This window comes from Urocitellus parryii, chromosome 1 (assembly GCF_045843805.1).
Source record: "Urocitellus parryii isolate mUroPar1 chromosome 1, mUroPar1.hap1, whole genome shotgun sequence".
Classification (NCBI taxonomy): Eukaryota; Metazoa; Chordata; class Mammalia; order Rodentia; family Sciuridae; genus Urocitellus; species Urocitellus parryii.
In genome coordinates this window covers 210118101-210124087 of record NC_135531.1, presented here as the reverse complement: position 1 = coordinate 210124087, position 5987 = coordinate 210118101, and the positions used below count along the sequence as shown (strand labels likewise).

The 5987-nt window shown below is 33.4% G+C and overlaps 1 pseudogene; it reads right to left on the bottom strand.

Annotated features, from left to right (window-relative positions):
- Positions 1-5385: 5385 nt before the first annotated feature.
- LOC113192884 (U6atac minor spliceosomal RNA) lies at positions 5386-5518 on the bottom strand (annotated as a pseudogene).
- Between the last annotated feature and the right edge of the window lie 469 nt (positions 5519-5987).

The window sequence follows — 5987 nt, the reverse complement described above, 5'->3', positions numbered from 1 at the left end:
AAACAAGGACAGGGTAGGGACGAAGAGCTTGAGAAGAAGATTTACATTAAACAGGGATAAGAGGTGGGAGGGAAAGGGAGTGAGAAGGGAAATTGCATGGAAATGGAAGGCGATCCTCAGGGTTATACAAAATGTCATATAAGAGGAAAGGAGGGGTAAGACAAGATAATACAAATGGAAGAAAGGATGTACAGTAGAAGGGGTAGAGAGAGAAAAGGGGAGGGGAGGGGAGGGGAGGGGAGGGGAGGGGGGACAGTAGAGAATAGGACAGACAGCAGAATACATCAGACACTAGAAAGGCAATATGTCAATCAATGGAAGGGAAACTGGTGTGATACAGCAATCTGTATATGGGGTAAAAGCGGGAGTTCATAATCCAATTGAATCAAACCGTGTAATATGATGTATTAAGAACCATGTAGTGTTATGAACGACCAATAAAAAAAAAAAAAAAAAAAAAAAAAAAAAAAAAAAAAAAAAAAAAATAAAGAGCTAGGCTTCTGCCACCCACAGAGCTCAGGGAGTTTTCTAGCTCAGCGTTAAATGTTTTTATTTAATTATAATATGGCTTGTGTGTGCCATTTTTTCTAAAGCATAGATTTAATAAGTGCATGTAGCCTGCCCATAAGGACAAAAACACACTAATAAATCTTATTATCCCCATATTTGCTAGAATAGGTTGGGAAATATTCCATAATACATGAAAACATGATAGAGCATATGACAGATAACCACAGATGGGGAGAAATTAGTAGTTGAGGAATTGTGATGTCTTACTTATTGTGTTCCTTAAACAGTGATTTTTTTATTGCATTTCATTCTGCAATTTAACATAGTAGACAAATGTTGTCTTTGCTGAGGACAATTATTGGTATATATCCTATGCACAGAGTTGCAATAGTGTGAATCTTCACTTGATGGCTTTCAACAAAGTATAATTTCAATATCCTCAGATATTTTGGAGAATTGAATTTGTTTTTGTTTGTTTATTTTTGGAGTGCCAGGGATTGAACTCAGGGGCACTCAATCACTGAGCCATGTCCCCATCCTATTTTGTATTTTATTTAGAGACAGGGTCTCACTGAATTGCTTAGCACCTGACTTTTGCTGAGGTTGACTTTAAACTTGCGTCCCTTCTGCCTCAGCCTCCTGAGCTGCTGGGATTATAGGCGTGCACCACTGTGCCTGGCTTGACTTTGTTCTTGAAACATTTCTATTACCAATCATTGTAATTTAATTGAAAGTATGTGGAATTTGAAGAAAAACAAATGTTCTAAAATTTGGATTTCAGATCCCAATTCTGCCACTTAAGAGTTTTATAATTTTCATTGGACAGTTTAACATCTCTGAGGCTGTCTTTTGTAAATTATAAATATTATATACTTCATATAATAAAACTATAAGACATTATATGTTGTTGATATACCTTTTAAGAGTACTGAAAGGATTGTAGTTTTGACGAGACTCCCTGGGTCCTGGTCCTACCTATCTTAGCACACTTTAATGGATGTCTAGATAAATATTTGTTGTCATTAATGATAACACTTATTACAACAAAGCATGAAAAATTAAGATGTTATTATTCTCATTTTATTGATAATGAGATGGTCTTGTGAGGAGTACCGTAAATTGCCAAGTTACTAAATGACAGAGCAAAATCTGAATCCTTAGGTGTAATCTCATAACCAATAATCTCTGAGCATATTTTTTTCCAAATGATTTTGTAAAAATATATATTTCAAAATTCAATTCTTGAGGATAGGGTTTATGTCTTAAAGCATGTAATAGGATATTTAAAAATCAATTATTTCTTGTTTTGGGGAAAAAAAATGGTATCAAACACTACAAAAAAAATTCTAACAATATCACTCTGGAACAAAATGCAAACTTCACCCCAAAATCTCTTTTCGTTACATGGCCTGTATGTCACCTGTCACCTGAAAAGTAGAAATAATAATAGGACCCACCATAGTGGTTTTATGAGTTTGAAGTGAGATGATAAATGTGTATGACTTAATTAACACAGTGCTTACTAAATTACCAAATGTAAAGGAACATCTGAGTTTGGATATCTGATTTCATAACATCAACAAAAATTAATAAATATCTGGGGCAAAATTATTGCTATACTGTTTTACTGGTGAAAGTATTATAAGAAATATTTTAAAAGCACAGACACATACACACCTATATCTTAATATTATTATTAAATAAAATAAAAATATTTTCTAGCATTGAAAAAAAAAAAAAAAAAAAAAAAAAAACTGGAGTGGAGACCCACAAGATTAAGAAATGCCAGTACTGTAAACATTATGTGGAGGAAAGCTTCAAGAATTGAGCAGAGACAATTAGCAGAGGGGCAATGTGAGCTGCAATCAGCAAAGCCATAGAGGCAGAGCTATACAATCTGAACATCATGATGTCATGGGCTCCTGAAGCCAGACATGGAACTACAGAATTTATTTGCCCAGATGGATTTTGGTCTCGCTTTGGCCCCATCCCTTCTTTCTAGGCTCCTATTTTTGTGAATGGAAATGTTTATTCATTTTTAAATGGTCTTGATTTTTACAGAAGCTTATAATACGAGGTTACCTTAAATCTTAACAGGGGACTTTGAACTTGAACTTTTGGGAAATGTTGAGACTATGGAGACTTTTGGAAATGGACAAAATGTATCTTGCATTTTGAGATGGTCATGAACTTTGGGAGATCAGGGGAGAATCTTATGGTTTAAATATTAGGTGTCCCCGTATACTTATGTGTGAGATAATGCATGAAGATTTATAGTACAATGATCAGGTTATGACAGCCTTAACCCAATCAGTGAATCAATCCCCTAACAGGAATTGAGTGGTAACTAAAGGTGAGTAGGGTGTGGCTGAAAGAGGGGGGATGTGTCTTTGGGGTATATATATTTTGTATTTGGAAAATGGAGTCTCTCTCTTTCTCTGCTTTCTGATTATTATGTGAGCCACTTGCCTCTGCCACATTCTGCCATAATTTTCTGCCTCACCTTGAGTCCCTGGCTGTCCATGGACTGAGACCTCTGAAACCATGCACTCAAAAATATGGTTTTCCTCCTTACAGTTGTTCTTTTCAGGTCTTTTGGTCTCGGGAACAAAAAGCTGACTAAACAGGCATACACAGAGTGTGCCTCCATTTATCCTTTTTCAATTTCTTTAAGCAGCATTTCATAGTTTTTAGCATACACATTTTGCAAATTTTATTAGATTTATATCTAAATAGTTCATGATTTCAGTGCTCTTTTAAATGGTACTATTCTTTAATTTTACTTGAATTTACAATTTTTTATTGCTAAAAGGTAGAAACACAACTAACTTTTGCATATTGCCATTACATCCTGTAACTTTGGTTAATCACTTATTGATTACATTATTTTTATATAGTCTCTAAAATTTTTAATTTGATGATGGAATAGTTTTGTTTCTCCCTTTGCCATAGGTGTTAATTTCATTTATTTTCCTATTCTATTACACTATTAGGCTCTCCACTTTGATCTTGAAGAGGAATGGTAAGAGAAGATATCCTTGTTCCAGAGCTTAGGAAAGAAAAGGAGTATTTTATCATTAAATATGATGTTAGCTGTAGTTGTTTTGTCAAAGTGCTTTTTCTGGTTGAAGACTTTCCATTCTATTCTTAGGTGGCTGACATTTGTATTATTAAAAACAGGTGTTAAATTGTGTTAGAAGTTTCCTATATCTGTTTGAATGATAGTCATTATTTTTACCATAACTGTATGTAAAATTGTGGATAATGTGATTTACCTGGATTGATGTTTGAATGTTGAAGTAGCTGTGGATTCCAAGGATAATCACACTTGGTTATGATATATTCATCTTTTTATGTAGTACTGTATTTCTTTTGTTAATATTTTGTTGATGATCTATATATTAATAAGAAATATTGTTCGGCTGTTTGTTGTTTTATATTTTTCCTGACTTTGGCATTAATGTTGGCCTCATAAAGTGGGTAGAAAATATAGAAATACTTAATTTATATTTTCTTCAAAAGATTGTGTTGAGTTGAAATTGTATCTTCTGAACATGTGTGGTAGAAACCCCCAATGAAACCCCATTGGGCTCAAAGTTTTGGTATATTGGAAGGCTTTTACCTCCTAATCCAATTCCACAAATACTTATTTGACAATTCACTTCTAGAGTAAGTTTGCTTGTGACTTATAAGAAATTTACCCATTTCATTGAAGTTTCTGTATTCATGGTATTGAAGTTATTCATATTTATTCTTTTACTATCTTTTTATTGACTGTAAGATCTGTAAGGATATTCAGCTTATATTCCTGATAGTAGAAATTTTGATAACTCTCATCTCCCTCTTCCCCTCTCTCTCTCTCTCCCTCCCTCCCTCCTTTTCTCCCTTGTTCTTCTGTTCTCTTTCTTTACTTAGTCAAGATGACTGTAGAGAATATTGATCTTTTCAAAGAACAAGTTTTTTACTTGATTATTCTCTATCGATTTTGTTTTCAATTTTGTTAATATGTAATCATATCTTTATTTCTTCTTGCTTATATTTAATCTTCTTTCTCTCATTTACTTTCCTCCTTTCTTCCTTCCTTCCTTTCTTTCTCTGCTCCCCTACCCTCCATTACTCTTCTTTCCTCTCCTCTCCTCCCCTCTCCTTCCTTACCCTCTCTTTCTTTTTCCTACTGGGAGTAAAACCCAGGCCTTGCATATGCACTGCCTTACATCCCCAGCCCTTCTTATTTCTTAAAGTGGAATCTTAGGTTAACTCATATTATGAATTAATCTATGTATATATTTATATATAAAATATTATATATATTTATTATATATCCTATATTGTAAAATATATAATATAATGTCTATAGAATCTCATATAATTATAGCTAATCCAATAATCAGTTTTCCAAATGTTGTATTATCTCCCTTCCATAAATTCTGATATGCTGTTATAATTTATATTAAATTTAAAATATTTTCTACTTTCTCTGTGACCTTCTTCTCTAATATATTTTCCCCCCCATGGTTTCTACTGGTGCATTATAATTATACATGTTGGGATTCATTTTTATATATTGATACATAAAACAATATAATTTGGTCAAAACCATTCTCCAGTATTTTTCCTTACTTCCCCTTTCCTTCTCTCTTTTGTTCTCCTTTATTCCTTTCCTATATTGTAATAGTCTCTCTTCCATTTCCATGAGAACTCATCCCTACCTTTCTTTTCCATTTCCCCCAGGCTCCCATGTATGAGAGAAAACAAAAGACCCTTGACTGAGTATGGCTCAGAAAAGTTGCTCTCAAGTTCCAATCATTTTTCTGTAAATGACATAATTTCATTCTCCTTTAATGCTGAATAAAACTCCATTGTTTAAATATACAATTAAAATGGTGGCAGATGCAACCAAGTGGGTAGAGATGCTTTAACTGCTGTCTTAACCCTATGTGTGCCTTTAGGCCTGAGGACCCTTTCCATCCTTTTCAAGGGGACTATTAATTTATCCTTTCAACAACATAGTAACCCATTTTAGAAATAAATCTTATTTAATTTACAAATATTTTAGAATATTTAAAATACCTTTCTGTTAACTATTTCCAATTTAATTCTACTTTAATTTTTTTTTTTAAGTACAAATTTTCAGAGTTGTAGGTTTTGCGCTTAGGCCTTCAATCCATTTTGAGTTGATTTTTGTGCCAGGTGAGAAAGATCAAATTTCAGTCTTCTGCATGTGGATATCCAATTTTCTTGGCACCATTTGTTAAAGAGGTTGTCCTGTGTCCAATGCCTATGTTTGGTGTCTTTGTTGAGAAACGGTTGGCTGTAGGTATGAGTTTACTTCTGTAATCTCCTTGCTAGATGATTTTCAAGTCCCCATTCTTTTCATCTTCCTTAGTGAAGGGAATCTAATTTTAAGTTTAGCACATTGGTATGAAGTTTAAAACCTATAATACATAGACTTCATTATGGTCATATGGGACATATGT